Source organism: Equus asinus, chromosome 1 (genome assembly GCF_041296235.1).
Source record: "Equus asinus isolate D_3611 breed Donkey chromosome 1, EquAss-T2T_v2, whole genome shotgun sequence".
NCBI lineage: Eukaryota > Metazoa > Chordata > Mammalia > Perissodactyla > Equidae > Equus > Equus asinus.
Genome location: NC_091790.1, coordinates 147,923,277 through 147,942,181, shown reverse-complemented (window position 1 = coordinate 147,942,181; position 18,905 = coordinate 147,923,277).

Genomic DNA, 18,905 nt, shown 5'->3' with positions numbered 1-18,905 from the left:
GGGGTGGGGAGAGGCAACAAAGAATCCTTCCCTAGTGCTTTCAGAGGAGCATGGCCATGCCGACACCTTGATTTCAGGCTGCTATTCTCCAGAACTGAGAGAGAATAAATTTCTTTTGTTTTAAACTACTCAATTTGTGGTAATTGGTTAATGGTAGCCGTAGGAATACGTTTACACTAATTCATTTACACTCTTAGTATATGCTTCAAACATCAATGAGGCCATACATACTGGAGTCATGCTTTGAGTTTTCCAAGACAGATTTCAAAAGTACATAGTCTTCACTTTCTACACTGTTTGAGACACAGAGCCTTTTAAAACTGTGCATAATTCCTTCACGTGAAATTTTATCTCAATAAAATTTTGTAAAATATTGACAGATTATTTTATTTTTCCTAAAAGTGCTGCACAAGGATTCGAAGATTCAAAATGTGACTTCCTGTTTCCTATAGGATAATATTGGGAAAATGTATCACCTTATGTTTAAGCAAACATGAGAATTACTTGATGGAACATACTGGCCAATTCTCGATCAATTCATTCCTAGAAAGATGAAGTGTGATTTAAAGTTGACAAAGCAAGTTATAAATTTGTATGAAAGAATGAATGTTTTCAAAATTCATAACTTGAAAGTGCAAGTACTTTCTTCTGATATGTGTCTGAAAATTGCATGTTTGACAACTTCGTGAGGTCTTTTTTTGTTTGTTTTTGAGGAAGATTAGCCCTGAGCTAACTGCTGCCAATCCTCCTCTTTTTGCTGAGGAAGACTGGCCCTGAGCTAACATGCGTGCCCATTTTCCTCCACTTTATGTGTGGGACACCTGCCACAGCATGGCTTGCCAAGTGGTGCCATGTCTGCACCCGGGATCCAGGCCGGTGAAGCCCCCGCCGCCAAAGCAGAATGTGCGAACTTAACCGCTGCACCACCAGGCTGGCCCACATCCTGAGGTCTTAATGAGAGAGTTATTTAGTTGACTTCCTTTGCCAAGTTCCTATTGGTCAGAATCTTGATGGTCATATTTTGATTACTAGTATGTATTATAAAATTTACATATTAATTAATTTTGTGTATTATAAAATTTAGTAATGTATTATTTATTATGTTATTTATTGTAGAATTCATTACAGATAGATAAGGAGAATATTGTACATCAAACTCGAACGTCCTTAAATGGTAAGGTTAAAAGAGAAATGTACATGGAAGAGACAAACCAAGACCTCCAAGCAATATTCCTTATTATTATTTATAAATTCTCACTATTCTTTAATATCAAAGTGATAATTTATCAAAACTCCACAATCCAATCCCAAGGTATAGAAAAGATATGATGACTTTCAAAATATATTTTACAGGAGGCTTGTTTCTCTCTTTCTCATTTAAAGTAAACTCACGTATAGTCACCCTCTCTGACTTCCAAAAATATTCTTGTTTTCATAAATTTTGCCTTTTCCAACTGGTTTTCAACCATTCACTCAATAAATATTGACTGTACTAAGCAATGGCAACATAATCAGCTCCTTCCCTTCAACTTTAACTTTTTAAAAGTTGCTTCTTAGGGAAAAAACAAACAAATAAAATCACTGCCACTATCTTTACCTCTCCTTTAGATAACTGCACTATTTTTTTCTGGCTCATATACAAATTTTTGTAAAATGCTGCATCCATTTTCTCCTTTCCTGTTGCATTCTGGATTGCCTGCTACTCTGATAAAGCATTCCCTGTGCTTTTAACCGTGCCCTTCTCTGGGTCTTTTCTCAACTATTATCTTCCACAGTAGCTCTACTCTACTTGAAACTATTCATTATGCATTTATAGAATTTTTCTCTTCTCTTGGTTTTCAGGATAATGTGCTTCTTTGCTACTTACTTCTCTAATAATTCATCTGACAAGCCTTCCAAGCCTTCCTTATGGTTTTTAATTCTTTTCTTTCTAAGTGTGAGGTTACTGCAAAGCTAAGCTCTTATTTTTATATTCTTACCCTTTGTACTATCTCAGAAAGCTCATTCATAATTATAGCTTCAGTGATCATTGGCAACCAATCCTTACTTTTATCCTTATTTCTTGCAAGCTCTAATTCATCTAATAAAGAGGTCTATTCAGTAAGCAACCGTCAGCTCAAATTCCATGTATTTAATATAAAACTCACCACCTTCCTCTCTAGATGGAATCTCCTTTTGATGTTTCCGATTTGGTCAACTACAACAACATTCTCCTAGTCCCAAAGGAAGGACATCATGGCCATCAGTAACCACTTCTTCTTTGATCCTAAAATATAATTAGTTGACAATTCCTGTCTATGTAACTTGCTGCCCCAAACAATGCACAAGCATTCTCTCTAAATGAAATTCCAAACTTCCTTAGAGTTTATACTGCTTTATCTTCCCACAATGCTTGTGCAGGCCACTCTAATACATAAAGCCTTCTTTTTACACTTATAAATTACACAAGAATATCTGTTTTTATGTATCCTTGTATTATTATCCAGCTGCTTCATGTGTGTAAGTCTTATCTTACTAAAAATACTGCACGTTTCCTTGGGAATAGGAATCTATTTATATTTTTAAAATTTTACCTTTATGACTAAGCACTTCTTTGGGGCTATTTGGAATTTTATCATATTTGACTTAGTTGAATTATTAGATTGTTAACAATTTTCTAGCAAAGCTAGATAAGTGTTCAGTAATTAAAACCTGAAATGTTTTAGTATGGAATGAACAATTATTTATATATAACTTTTTTTTTTAAATGATGAAGTCCCTTGGGAAAAAGTGAAGCAGAAGAAAATATCTGTAACAATATTTTTTTAGAACCTAGCTGTTTGTCGCTTATTTAAAACAAGAATCAATACAACCAAATGCTGGCAAATGTACGAATCCAAGTATCCTTTTGTGCCTGTTGAAGTAAGCATTGATCACTGTTTTAAAACATGTAGAAATATATTTTTACTTCAAGGTATATTTGTTGATATTTTTAACCTGCATTTTTTCACTATAGAATCAAATAATTAAAATTAACTTAGTGGTTTTATTTGCATTAAACATAATAGAATATACATGCTTTATATGTACATGGTCTCTCAGATAAACTAGTAATATTTGTCTTCATAAATATAGAAAATAGTTTGCATTTTATTTTAGTTAACAATTCCTGCTCAGTATTGACATATTTTAATTGAGTATAATTTGCTCTCATGATACATGGTTAATATTTGTGGGTTATATAGCTGTCAAAAATCTATGATGTTAAGAAAACAATTGTGGACATTTGTAATAAGCATATGCGCCTAACAACACTAACATCACTTCGGTCTAATTGAATTTTGTAGCTCATTCTATAAATGTTCACACTCAACGTGCCTGAAATAGAGAAAAATTATTCTTAATAATAAAAACTTTAAAAATCTTGTATGTGCACACACACATGCATGTACACACACACACACACTTTTAAGAGTAAGAGTCTTGAACAATGAGATTTTAAATTAGGTACTTAAACTAGATACACCTTGAAAATACCAAGTAAATGCATGTGAGTATGTATCTAGCACATCAGGTAAGAACCACCATTTTAATTGCTGCTTTTTGATAACTAAATGTAACTTTTAAAGATAATATAGAAGTAAATAAAGGAGAAGAACTAAAATTTAATACTGACTAATAAAGTCCAAATACCGTACAAGTCTTTCACGTGCTTAATCTCATTTAATCCTTACTAGAGTTGTTCTGTTTATAGGAAGGAAACTGAAGCTCAAAGAGGTCAAGTTACCTTTCCAAGGTCATTTGCTAGTAAATAATGGAGCAGAAATTCAATCTTTGGTTTGTCTGATTCTGCAACCCCTGTGGAGCATGTACTTAAATGTCACACTTGTTCAGGTTTTCCATGAAGACTTATTATCAAACAGAAACATAATAAGGCTAATTTTTAAAAATAAGCAAGTGGTGCATATTCATATTCTTGACACCTGCTTTGGAAATGCTGAGCTGATGGCAAATTTTATAGTGTAAATTTTTTGCACTTACCTTTGGACTCAAGCCATATCTGACCTATTAAAATGAAATATATGGCCTGTTTTAGAGCCAAATATTCCCATTATTGTGTCAGGTATATTATAAAACAAAAACAAAAACTCCTATTACCACAGCTGCAATGTGTCAAATATAATAAAAATTTTTGAATGGGAAAAAATAAGTCAAGATAAAAAGAGGTACATTACATTTATCAGATAAAAATATTAAATGATCTGTTTTTCTCCAACACACATTTTTATACCTATGTAATCCTGAACCTCTTCTCCTCCTTATAACTGCAGTTTTTGCCACAGATCTTTCAGTTTTATCATCATTTTACAATAAAAAATATATCCATTAGATATCATGGCTCAAACTCTTTCTAGTATATAGAATAATTATTTTATGAGAAAATGTTTACTTATATGTGGTTTATTTAGGCATGAATTATAATGTTCTTTTTTTATGCAATCATGACATTTATTGAATTAGTAATATCTTTGGATTTCTTTCTGTTTCTTGTTTTGTTAAATTTTTTAAATTAATTAATTTATTTTCGGATGAACATCATATTTCGAATTCTGTGTAGATTACATCATGTTCACCACCCGAACACTAATTATAGTGCATCCCCTCACATATGAGCCTAATCACCCCTTTTGTCCTCCCCCCTACCCCCTTCCCCTGTGGTAACCACCAATCCAGTCTCCAGTGCTATGTGTTTTTTTGTCATTGTTTTTATCTTCTATTTATGATTGAGTTCATATGGTATTTGACTTTCTCCCTCTGCCTTATTTCACTCAGCATAATACCCTCAAGGTCCATCCACTTTGCCACAAATGGCCGGATTTCATCATTTCTTATGGCTGAGTAGTAGTCCATCATGTATAAATACCACATCTTCTTTATCCATTCATCCCTTGCTGGGTACCTAGGCTGCTTCCATGTCTTGGCTATTGTGTATAATGCTGCAATGAACATAGAGGTGCAAGTTTATGCCTTTGTGTTTTCAGGTTCTTTGGATAAATACCCAGCAGTGGGATAGCTGGATCATATGGTAGATCTATCCTTGATTTTCTGAGGATACTCCATACTGCTTTCCATAGTGGTTGTACCAGTTTACATTCCCAACAGCAGTAAACAAGGGTTCCCTCCTCTCCACATCCTCTCCAATATTTGTTGTTTCCTGTCTTGTTAATTATAGCCATTCTGACCGGAGTGAGGTGATACCTCATTGTAGTTTTGATTTACATTTCCCTGATAGCTAATGATGTTGAGCATCTTTTCATATACCTGTTGGCCATCCATATATCTTCTTTGGAGAAATCTCTGTTAAGATCTTTTGCCCATTTTCCAATTGGATTGTTGGGTTTTCTTTCTTTCTTTCTTTTCTTTTTTTTTTTTTTTTTTTTAAGATTGGCACCTGAGGTAGCAACTGTGGCCAATCTTTTTTTTAATTTTCTTTCTGCTTTATCTTCCCCAAGTCCCCCCAGGTACATAGTTGTATATCTTAGTTGCAGGTCCTTCTAGTTGTGGCATGTGGGATGCTGCCTCAAGGTGGCCTGATGAGTAGTGCCATGTCCGCACCCAGGATCCGAACCAGTGAAATCCTGGGCTGCGGCAGCAGAGTGCGGGAACTTAACCACTCGGCCACAGGGCCAGCCCCGGATTGTTGGTTTTCTTGTTGTTGAGCTGTATGAGTTCTTTGTATATTTTGGATATTAACCCCTTATCTGATATATGGTTTGCAAATATCTTCTCCCAATTGTTAGGTTGTCTTTTCATTTTGTTGATGGTTTCCTTTGCTGTGCAGAAGCTTTTCAGTTTAATGTAGTCCCATTTGTTCATTTTTTCTTTTGTTTCCCTTGCCTGGTCAGACATGGGACTTGAAAATGTGCTGCTCAGACCAATGTCAAAGAGCGTACTGTCTATGTTTTCTTCTAGAAGTCTCATGGTTTCGGGTCTTACATTCAAGTGTTTAATCCATTTTGAGTTGATTTTTGTGCATGGTGTAAGGGAATGGTCTACTTTCATTCTTTCGCATGTGGCTTATAATGTTCTTTTAAAGTATAAGAATGTTGATGCTTTAGTAGATGATAAGACTTTGAGATAATATAATAATTTATAGCCAATGGAAGATATTTGCAATTCACTTTGTGTAAATCATAATAATGCCTCAGTATATATTTTGCAAGGAGACTTTTATGGACAGTTACTTTTAGTTAGCCTTCGTTATATAAAATAAAAGAACAATCTTTTAAAGATTTAAGAGGACAATAAAATATTGATATTTCACATATACATTTTGATATAAATTAGGGCAGTTCACTTTTTTCAGTCTTCAGATTATTTATAATATATAAGACATAAATAGATATAAATATGTATTAACTGAGACCACTTTGCGTCAAATTAGCAGTAAATTAACTTTGTAATTGAACAAAATAAAAAACAAATTTTACTTCAAATATTTTCTCCAACTGGAAAGCATGCATATTAAAAATAGCATTTAAAAAATAAAATATGTATGCAGTAATAGCACTGGGGTAGAAGACAGTCACTTTGGGGTCTTTATACCAATGGTAATTAAGTGATATGTTACAAGTGCTTCAATAATTACTCTTTCATTTTTCCCAGATAAAATTCCTTTTATACACGGATCACATAGCTCATGTGGTTGTATACATGTGCCCTTGTATATGTGTTTGGCTACTGTGGCAATATTAAATGACAGTTCTTTTGGGGCCATAGTTACATTAAAGTCCTCAGCAAAGGCAAGCACCAGATGAGGAGTTATGTTCCTTTGACTGCCAGTTGTGGCCTGGCTGTGTGCAGCTATGGTGGGATTTGGAGGGAAAACCATGATGAATAATGAACAATTCAATTAGTAAATTTCTTGTTTTTCCATCTGTACCTCTGAGGCTAAAGAACTGTATTGGGTCTATTATCTTAAAGAAATCCTTAGAATAATTTTCTCATCAAAATAGAACCATGCCCACTTTTCCTTATATATGTTATACTTCAATAAAGAATTTTGGAAAATATAGAATTGTGCTATCATTTGTAAGGGACATTTATCTAGATGTTGTGAATTCCTATATTTATGAATATCATTTATATTCATAGTTTCTCCCTCCCCAGCTGAACAAAATATGTAACTAAATATGAGAGAGACTTCTTCAGATCCTTACTGAGAGTTTAAAATGGATAATGGAATAATAGCAAACATCAGTGTTGTTTTAGAATGTAATATCAGGTTTGTTGGCTATCTGAGATTTAAATCTTGTCGCAGCCCATTAAATATTTCTACTAATTTGACTTAGGACTTTATGGGTCTTTCATAAGTCATCAGTAGCCTTTGTAGCCTTCTTTAAATAAAGAGGATTGAGCTAGATGAGCTCTAAACTCTCTAAGATTTGTTTTTAATTTTATATTTCAATGAATTTCCACTCTGGTTTAAACTCTGATGATGCCAAGGGTATTTTGATATTAAAGATAGCAACAACAGTATCTAGGTCATATGCTAAAGAGAGAAGGGGAAAGAGAAAGAAAGAAAGAGGAAAGGAAGGGGAGAGAGGATGTTTCTTTATCGCAAATGGATGTTAAATGTATTTTCTTGTGCAATATATTCAGTATCAAGTAAGGAAAAAATATATCTTTGGTTATTTTAGAAATTTGAATGTGCTATTTTTGCATTCTTAGGTAAATATAACGTATTTCCCAAAATGATATCAACTGGGAGGAAAGGTAACAGTTTGAGCTCTGTAGTGTGTGTGAAAATCTCAAGACACTGAGATTCTGTAAGCTTCTGCTTTTACACTGTAGCAGCTCATGCTTCTTAGACAATAGGAGGTGTCATGTGATACTCTGAACTTTTCCTTGTCATACCTTAATATGAGAACACCTTCTACTGTTCTTACCCCACTAAAGAGTAAACTTTGCTATTGCAAAAAAAGAAAAAGGACAAAAAAAGGCCTTCACCCAATCTCTTGTTTTACACATGGGAGAAGAATGGGTTTCAAATTTACTATAACGCAAACCATTAGGAACTATATTTGTCCAAGACAACACCTTGGTTTATACTCCAGACACTGCCAAGCAGCCAGTGTAAACTCAATCTGAGGTGTAATGCACTCCATATGCTTCACCATACTGCATAGGCAGACAATTGAATCTTTCACATCTGACTTGATTCAGATTAGCTCCAAATTGGAGATAGCACAATAATGCAGTTTTAGAACATGTTATTTAGAAAGAAGGAACAGTAGTTTTTAAGGAGAAGATATAGCAAAGATAATCAATGCATTAGACACATCCTATTAGCCAATCAATAATTATGTGATGATTATGTCTATACATAATGGAACTATGTAACATGTAAAAAGTTTATTCAAACCACAAAGGTTTTTTCTACTTCATAGGACATCTTTTAATTGTGTATCAATAACAATGTAATTTTCTTGATTATAAAAGTGATATACATTTATTATACAAAATTATAAAACAATTTTGAAACATTTGAAGAAATAATACAAATATCTGTTAATCTCACCAGTTGGAGAGAGCATTGATAATTAAAACTCAAACTGAAGTCATTTTGAGTATATCTTTTGATATCATATATATGTATATATATAATATACATGACAAATATATAATATGTACAATAACAAATATATAATATGTACGTAACAAAAGATGTATGATGTAGTTGTATTTGGATCACTTTTTAGATATGTTTGTAACCTCATTTCTTCTTAGCATTATACCATAACTGATTTTCTATGTTCTTATTATTTTAGAATATGATTTTTAATAGTTGCATGATATTTATCATAATGATCTACCATATTCAATGAATTGTTTGACATATTTTCAATAGAATAAATATCACTTCAGAGACTTGATTAAACACAAACCTTTTGATATATCTGATTATTTCCTTAGAAGATATTAATTCATCTGGAATTATTGAATCAAAAGTTAATATTTTACTTACTGCTAATTTTGTCTTGGCAGTCTATTTTAATCACACTCATTAGTAGTGTATGAGATTTATTATTTTCCTAAATCTTTGTCACCATAACCCATTTGTTTTTAAAACTTTGTCAGTTTGGTAGATGGAAAATGTTATCTTCTTTAACTTGCATTTTTATTATAAGTATGTTCGCAGTATTTTTATATGTCTTGATCATTTATATTTCTTTGATAATTTAGCAGTTTGTGTCCTTTGCCCCTTTTCTATTGGGCAATCTATTTTTACTGAATTCTATAGGGATTAGAACATTTTTGGATTCTATTAAGTAATGATGTGCTGTTCAGACCTTATGGAGATGTTCCTCATATAGCTATGTTTTTTCTAATTTTAAATTTTCATGAATACAGAGTTATTAATATTAAATTTTTCTCTACTAAAAGTATTTCTACACTCATGTTTTTGGCAATCTAACTTTGTATTTTTTAAAACATTAGAAAATCTGAAGGAATTGATGACTAGATGCTTGAAGACAGAAATAAAGGAAAATGATGTGGCTCAAATATTTGCCTCAGGAATGTGTCTATCAAATGAATTAATGGAACAAGAAAACACAGGTATGGCATTTCAGGGCCATTTTACTGGATGAGTTATATATATTAGTGAGATTAGTGGTTTTCAGGTTGTGTCTCTGGATTCTTTTGTTCCTTTGTAGGTGCCACCCACAAACCCATGATTGGGGGGGAGGAGGAAAAACACTAAGCAAGGGCTACCAGGTCCCCTTTACCTGCATCCATCATAACTGCTCTGCTTCTTACTGTCCACTTTACATAGTTTGGTTCTACAATGGATTTCCTTTGAAAAAAGAGATTTTTCCTGATAATTAAGGTTTTAAAACTACTACTCTAGAAAGTTTTCATATCTTCAGGTTAAATTATCATATTATATCAGATTTTACTGTAAATCATTACAAAACCTTTCTGGAACTAGGAAGAGATTCAATTCTAAAATAATATAGATTTTAATCATTGTAATAAGATATAGAGTTCATATTTATCTAATATAGCTATCACAGATTATTCAGGCATAGATGATATAATGATGTCTGGACATTACCTATATAACAATTAGCTTACATTTAGCATAATTTACATATACTCAGGATATGAAGCAAGCATAAGTTATATACATAGATGTTAAATCTTAAGTTCTACAGTGTCATTTGTTTCAGGGGTATTTTGTCTCATTGGTAGTATGTCTAATTGTTTGGCGTTAAAGGAGTTGCATATTTCAGCAGAATTGTGGGTAGAATTAGTCCAATTGTTATTATCCCACTAAATATCTGTTTTTAAAGAATGTTCATTACCTGTAACAAAGCTGTATCCAGTAAAACCTAAAATAAAAGGCCCCAAATGCTACTATAAATTCATTCCATAGTATTATGGTTAAGCAATGTTGTATGACTTCTTCCTTAGAGCTTAGTAGTCCTTTTGGCCACGGTGACGAGATTTTGTCATTCATCCCAATTTCTAGGTTTTATATGCTGAGAGGTTTTTTAAATCATATTTTGAAGCAAGTAGTAGAAAAGTCAAGTGAAATATTTGCAACCTGAATGTATGATCATTAAATACAAAATGTTGAGATAATTGAAGTTAAATTTATCATTAACACATTATTTTCTCATTGAACAAACGTTCATGGAATCTTGTCCTAGGACAAAATGTCTCAAAATATTAGAGTGTTAATTGGGGAAAAAGTGGAATGAATGGCTAGATATAAGTAAATACTTGCAAAATTTCTTGTTAGACAGTAAAAGATCTTTAGGATAGATGATAATGAAAATTATCATAATGATAATATCTATCATCTAAAGACACACTTGCTAGACTTACGTTGACTTGCTAGTTTATATTATCTCATTTGTTAGCATGAAACTATAGAAATAAAAATCTTTATTTAGAGATGAGGGAACCTAGACACAAAAAGTTAATTAACCTCAGCATGATCAAAGTGCTAGTAAGCGACAAAAACAAGACACCGCCCAGAGTGTTATCTTCAAGTCTATCAATGAATCATTAAAGAATGGACAGTGTTGATTGAAAATGAAATGCAATATTTGATAGGGAATGAATCTAATTTACACATAGAGATAAGTGTCACAACACAACTGCAGACTTGGACGCAAATTCCCCAAAGAATTTGACCACTGTCATTATATGTGGACACAACTGTTGTTCTAACTCCAGTGAAAATTAGAAATGAACCTCTGCTCTAGAGCAAAAACAAAAACAAAGCAAAAAATACAAAAATCAAAAACAAAACAAAACTGAAGTTGTGCTAAGAATCTTATCCGTTCAATTTTCTTTGTAGTTAGACTTTCCTGATGGGACGTAGCAGCTATACAGGTATTAAAGTCTAATGATAAAGTGAAACTTGCAGATCTAAGTGCTCTGTGGAGTATATTTATTGTTTACTCTGTGCCAGACAATGTGCTGTAAAACATCAGCTGAAGATTCCAGGAAGACTCAAGGGATATACAGTTTAGTGGTGAAAATTAGGCCTATCTGGAGAAGATCTGAAGTTTGCCAAAGTCTGATATGGCAGAAGCGTTTACTGCTCACCAAATGGCCATGTACTGCAGAATATTTTCCAGTCGCCTTGCAGGTATATTGGACTTTGTTCTGGCCTACAGGCTGTGACTAAAAATGACATGTGTCACATCTGCATCAAAGTATATGAGACCAGGTGTGTCACCCTCCACCTCTCTTTTCCCCTGCTGCAGTATGTTGGAGAAACATATTGAGATGACTAATTCACAAGATCAATTCCTGCCTGGAGAACTAGCCATCTTGCATCAGAATTTGCAGGAGTAAGAACTAAACTTTTGCTAAGGCAATAAGATGTAGACATTAACTCACTGTGACAGCATTGTCTAGTCCATCATGAATAATATACCCAGCTCTTCTTTGCAAAAACCGTTGCTAAATGAATCTACAACTATATCAATAATTAATTAACGACGATACTTCTGATGCACAGAGGAATAATCGAATGTCTTCAGATAGGATGTTTTGCAGCTCCAGGAATTTCCTGTGTTTCCTTGAGATCTTTTTATGGAGATTTCCATGTGTGGTACCACATTGTGAAGCTCCTAATTATGGGGTCAAGAGGCTCAACTTACAGAATGATTTCAGGTCCTACATCATTTTGACAGATACATATGTAATTTGGTACCTATTTGTGAGGGGGGGAAATAAGAGAGAAAAAGTTAAATGATATCTTCTAGATCAGCACTGTCCTAGAGAAATAATATAAGGTAATCCACCTAGGTAATTTTAAATATTCTAGTAACTACATTAAAAAAGGAAAAAGAAAATTAATTTTCATAATGTACTTTAGCCCAATATATCCAACAAATGTCATTTTAACATGTAACCAATATAAAAGCTTATTAATTTCATACTAAGTCTTTGAAGTCTGATTGCATTTTAATCTTAAATCATATCTTAATTTGGACTAGCCACATTTCAAATGTTCAATAATCACATGAGCCTGTATGTAACAGTGCAGCTCTAGAAGTGACTTAAATTTATTCCACATTTACTGAGCTCATGTTAGGCAACGTGGTAGGCACATTCACAACATTATTGAATTTATTCATTATAATATTCTTTTGAGTTAACAAATAAATGCACTCATAGAGTTAAAAAGTGACAGAGCTAAGATTCAAATCCATTCTCTTCTGCTTTTGGAGATGAAGCCATGCTCTAGGCAAGTAGATTACCATGGGGAGTCCTCTGTAAGAAGTCCAAGCAAGAAGAGTGAGGGCCCCCAATAAAGTAATGGCTTTGGTGATGGAGAGAAGGGTGGAGTTAATGAATGTTAAAGAGGTATAATGGGGACTATTCTACCTGATGACTGATTGCATATGGAGGGTGAGAATGGAGGGGCTTGTCAAGAATGGGTTCCTATTTCTGACTTGAGCTAGAGTTGGCAATGGTGCTGTTTAAAGAGAGACTGACATGGGATTTGTTAATGTAAAGTTTAGATTTAGCAATTTTTGATCACTGGAATTGTTAGTACAGTGAAAGGAACCTAACCCACTTTTTTGTTTTGGCCATGATTAGGTTATATTTGACCACAAACACCAGATGATAATGATTTAACACCTGATAACTATTTAAGACTTATATTGTCTACAAACAGAGCTACACATGGATTGGCAAGTCTTTAATATTATTACAGAAAGAGGAATACCAACAGCTAGTTCAGCAACCTCAGATTTATAGTGCCTACCATTTAGAAGCTTCTATATGCTTCTTGGTATCTTTTTTAAAGGTACCTCTTCAGCTTTGTCACCACATATACAACAGTGGAGGTTTCTGCAGAGTTTTAGAAATATGTGCTTATCTTCGGACCTGGAAGAACAATTCCAAGTGATGCCACCTGTGCCTGAGCCATCTGCTTTGGCAGAGTCTATCAGATAGTAGTATGCCACGTACTTCGGAAAATCTGATCTTAAAAATTCAAAGGGACTCAGCTTTTTACTCTGATCAAATCACATTATTAACTTCATAATGTAGGATACACGAGGTGACTAAGAACAAAACTTGGAGGGATCCAAGCATCTCATAAGCTATTAGCAGGTGCTACTGGCCCACACATGGTAACTGTAATGAAAAAATTAACAATTATCCTGGAAAGTGATAATTGTGCTACTTTTATTTCTCTATGTTTACTACATCAGAGAAATATTCTTAAAGTTGTTTGCAATAAGTGAAGGTTTTGTTATATTTAATTATGGGTCAAATTTGTTTAAATTGACTTTGAGTATGTCTTCATAGAAACACTAACCTCACTGTAACCAGTACATGTAATCATCTTTAATGAATTATTTGCAGAAATCCTGCTGCAGATCACTACAGATGCCCTAGATTAGAGGAAAGAGGAAAGGTTTCCCATTACTTATGCAGCCCCCTTCAAGATCAGTAGTAAGTTTTCCTGTATTTTTTCATAAAGTATTCCAAGATACTTATGTCTTTTTCAGTCACGGCTCTGTTTTCTTGTCCATTAGTTATATATGCCCTCAAAAATTAGTTGTTAGAAACAAGGAATTAGAGCAAGGTAGTACCTGCAACTCTGAGGTTATAAGGGAAGGGTCACACAAAATGAATGTGCTGAGTAGGGGGAAATAATCTTCTGTAGCCACTCTGGGTTGAAGACGCTTCATCTAGTATTTATACACTCCTACATAGTATAGACAAAGCTTTACTTTGATCACAGATCTCCTTGTTGGTGAAAACAACTGTTAGCTGATTGTATGAGGAATTGCCTTATCCTGGGCCCTTGGGCTCAGAGCTGATAGTCCTTCAGCATTCTAGTTAGTGTTTGATTCTACAGGAATTCCCTTATACTCTGAAGTGCTCTAAGATGCAGTTGGCCCAATCCTTTTTCTTTTCCTCAGCCACTGAAAGCTGTTGAAAACCAGCTATTCCCTTCCCATAGACTATTACCTCAACTTAGCAGAAATCATCCTCTAAAAATAAATAAAATTTAGAAAAACAATTGATTACAATGAGTTTCAGGTTACAGATTTGTAAGATGAGAAGGCAATGATATTCCGAACTTCTGACATTCTGTAGCTTGCACGTGTCCATGCATTGACCACATCTTTGCCTACGTTTCACATTATGCATATGTGATTACTTGAAATTGTTTCTCAGAACAGTATTTTGTTTTTATTACTTTTATCAAAAATACATATGTTATGTATATGTTTAAACAAAAACTTTTGTGATTACTTATTTTTAAAAATTCCAGTTAAACTAAAACATGTACCTGAGATCTTTTTACCATTATTATAATTATATGTGACTTATGAATTATATGTTTATATTATCAAATATAGAATTATTTTCCGTATATTTAAGCTTATCTTATTTCTCTATCTTTTCACCTGCTAGACACCTTCTTCTGGTTTTTCCTTGGCCTATTCTGTCTTACTATCGTCTTGCTAATTCTTTAGGTCAACTGAGACATAAGCAGATAGTTGTCATTTAATCGTTTTCATTCTTGTTTTGATCCATTTTCGTATGGCCATTGCCTTGTATAAAAATATTCCATGTGACTTCTCAAAATCTTTACAAATCTGAGCTGAATCAAGGCATTAAACTCTTAAAAAAATTTTGTTATAAGAGATCATGTATTTGGCCTTAACTTTCCGTTTTGTTTGATACACAAATATACAATATTTTCCCTTTATTCCTATGCAAAAAAATGTTGACATCAAAGGCAGCTGGTGTTTCTCTGCTGTGTCTGAATTGTATAAAATTAAAGTGTGCAATTAGATATTTTGGAGGAGCTATACCAACACAGCTAAAACACAGAAGTTTTTAGTGATTCAAATCATAAACCTGGGCTCACAATGAAAGAACCACTTTAAGAATAAAATGTGCTACAAATTGATGAAGCATGAAAAATAAAAACATATAAAAATAACCTACCATAGTGCCAAAATTACATTAGGCATGTTAAACTCTTCAAGTTAGAAAACTTAAAACAGAAGACTGAGGTTTTACCTATAATTCTCATCTTTAGTTTCGATTGAATTTTAGCTAAGATTTATGAACTTGTTCTAAATTAAATCCACTTAAAAGTATAGCATTGCTTTTTATGACATGGGAGAAATAAATGGTTTATTTCTCTTAAATTGTGGATAGGAATTTAATGCTTGTGAGTTTGATGGTATAGAATATGTAATGTAATTTATAGCCTTGCATTATAGAACTGTCTTGAGTTAGTGTGCCTGTCCATCTTATAGTTACATATGTAAAGGAGGGAATTTTCAAATCTAAAAATTTGAAATGCATACATATGTCAATAAAAATAACATTTAAGGTGAATGCAAATGAAAATATTGAAATTGAATGTAATTATTTCCTATGTGCATCATTATAAGGTAACTTTGTTGAATAATTCTGCATTTAAAACAGGTGAACAGGAAATTTAGTTAGAAGCTTTCAAAATTTGAGAGGTAGTCAATATCTTCCTAATTTCAACACTCCCCCCTCACAAAAAAAAGATAATTAGAATTTCATAAAATGTATGTGGAAAGCAATAGGAATCATGGAAGATTGCATATATTTTGAATTTTTAATTAAATCTTATAAATTTAATTTTATCAGTCATAATCTACATTTCGTGCTAGTTTCCTAAGTATTGTTTAATATATGGTACTTCAGTTGTATCGAAGAAAAGCACTAATTTATGAAAGAAATCACAAATGTAGGAAGAAATAGAAATTAGAAAAACAAAGTATGTTGGATATTATTTTACACTTTTCAAAAGTAAGTATAAGTATGCATTTTTTTCTACTATATGTAGAAATGTAACAAATTTTATTGTGAAAGCACTAATCAGTGTTATGTAAACATAGTAATTTATTTTAAAAATCAGTAAAAGTATATAGAATTACTAAATAACAAGCGTTAGCCAAAGCAAAATTGTTCTTCAAATTCTATAATACATAGTTCCTGGAGAAAGGCATATTCCTTAGCTTTTAAAAATGGAGTGTATCATAAATCACATAAATTACCTTTGGGTATTTAGCATATTTTAATATATTTTCAAAATTCTTTATTTCAGAAGAACCAACTGAAGGACGTAACTATTATTCTTGGAGAAATATCACAGAAATAATATTTCTATCCTCAACAAAACTTTCAGAGACAAATTGCAGTCTCAATTTAATTTTCCATACTTAAATTCATATATCATGACTCTATGTTACTAAGGCAAATATATCTAGCAGTTAAAATGCAAAGTAAAGCTTCATAATATCTGTAGCTAAAGATAATATTTAATTTTAAATATTTTATTCCCATCATACCTCATGTCACAAACATACAGAAGAATGACAGCTCTTAAAAGAATCATCATGATTCTTAAAACAAAATTTAAACAAACTTTTCAGATTCCTTAATTTAAGTGCTATTCCTCTTAAAATAGTCTTAAAAAATATCTCTGCCTTTACTATTGAATATCATTTCATTAAGCGGAAGGGATAATAGATATGCATATTTATCAAATTTAAAGAGCCTAGCACATGTTTCACATAATTTTGGTTATGTTTCCTACAAAAGATGAGCAGCTTACATTTTTCATATACTCAATCTCTTGTTATAATGTGCTGCTTGTAGCATGAAATATTGGTATTAATAGAACATTTCTCAGGAAAATTCAAAATTATTGTAAATATAGAATAAATACTATACAATGTATAGTTTACAAGGAATCTCTAGAAACTCTATAATAAGTTTTGTAATTTTTACCATTGTTCATGACCTAATTAGCCATTAGAGGTAAAAAGGCATCTTTCAACATTGGATTTTTTAGATGTGGACACTGAAATAGCTATTATAGGGAATGCTAGGAATTTTTCCTGTTGTAATACATTTTGAAAAAATTCTCTATGGCCTAGAAAATAAAAGCCAATATTTTATCTTACTCCAAATATTCTAAAAAACGAAAATTTTGAAAAAAAAACTTTATGGAGTAACTAATATATATTTGGAATTTCGGAGAAAATAGAAGTCATATTTCATTCTCAAATGCATCAAGTCCTCCTTTTTACTCCTTTCTTCTTTGAATCATGCTTTTTTCTCTACCAAATAACATTTTCCTTACATTATGCTTTCTGTTAGAAATCTGGACTTTATAATTTTTACTGATATTATATGTTTTGGGTCTTCAATTAAAAAGACCTTTCCTGCTAGCTTTGTTTTAATTAAGTGCCTTTCAAAGAGACTCCTTCGCATTCTAACCTTCTCAAATTTTTCTTTCCTAGACTTCTAGCCTCACCGTTCCAGAGGCTGACTGGCTGAGGCAGGTTGTAGAGAAATTTCTGGACATGTTGTTAACATCTGACACAGTGAATGAGAAAAAAGCCAGCACAGTCACCGAGCAGGTTCAAGGAGAAGGGGTAGCTCCTGGAGATGAAAAGTTTGTGTTTGCTAGTTGCTAGTTACCTGCAACACACTGGTTAAATTCAAAGCCTTTCATTTCTCAATTGCCTCGCCCCCTCCAAATCACTGTAATGCAAACCAAAAGGACCTTTATGGATATTTTTTATTGATGTGCACAGATCAAGTGTATCTTTAGTTAGTCTTGTCTGACATTTTCCACAATACTTTTAATAGACAGCATTATATTATGTAAATATTTCTGGTTGCAGTTTATGGAGGTGGGTGCCTAAATTTCTCTTTGGATAAAAGCCTTTAATGCTTCCACCCAGAATCCATGGAGGAGCTACCCAAGTTTGGGAAGTTTAGTGTGGCTCTTTGTACTTCAACTTTTAATATCAGAGCACATATTGAAACCATAAACACAATGAAAATTCAAAAAATATTAGAAGAATATACCCCCTCCTTTTTTATCCTTAAAGAACCAAGGGCATGGGGAGTGACAGGAAGAAACATTCTTAAGATCTAAGCCCTGGACGCCATCCTGCTAGTGCTTAAAACCCTTAGAAACGTGCAACCTGAAGAACACCCTCTTTCAAAGTCTAAAACAAGATTAGATTCCCAAAACATATCGGCAAAGAAAGTCTTACCGTCAAATGCCTGCAGCAGGTCCCAGCTCAGACCCAGACTGAAAAGCTGAGCAGCTGGTGAACAAAAGTTTTAGGTTTTTTTTTTTTTTTTTTTTTAACGAAGTCTGCAAAACTAATTTCCCTCAAAATAGGGCTCAATTTCCGTTAAAGAAAGCAGCGCTTACAAATCTCAAAATTCCTGATCACCCCCACCTCATCCCACCTCTAAGCAATGGAAAACAATTCGAAATTTCACACGGATGTAAAGGTTTATTGCGAAGCCACTATTCTGCGGTATAACTTAAAAGAAAAGGGAGATAGTCAGGCTGAAGC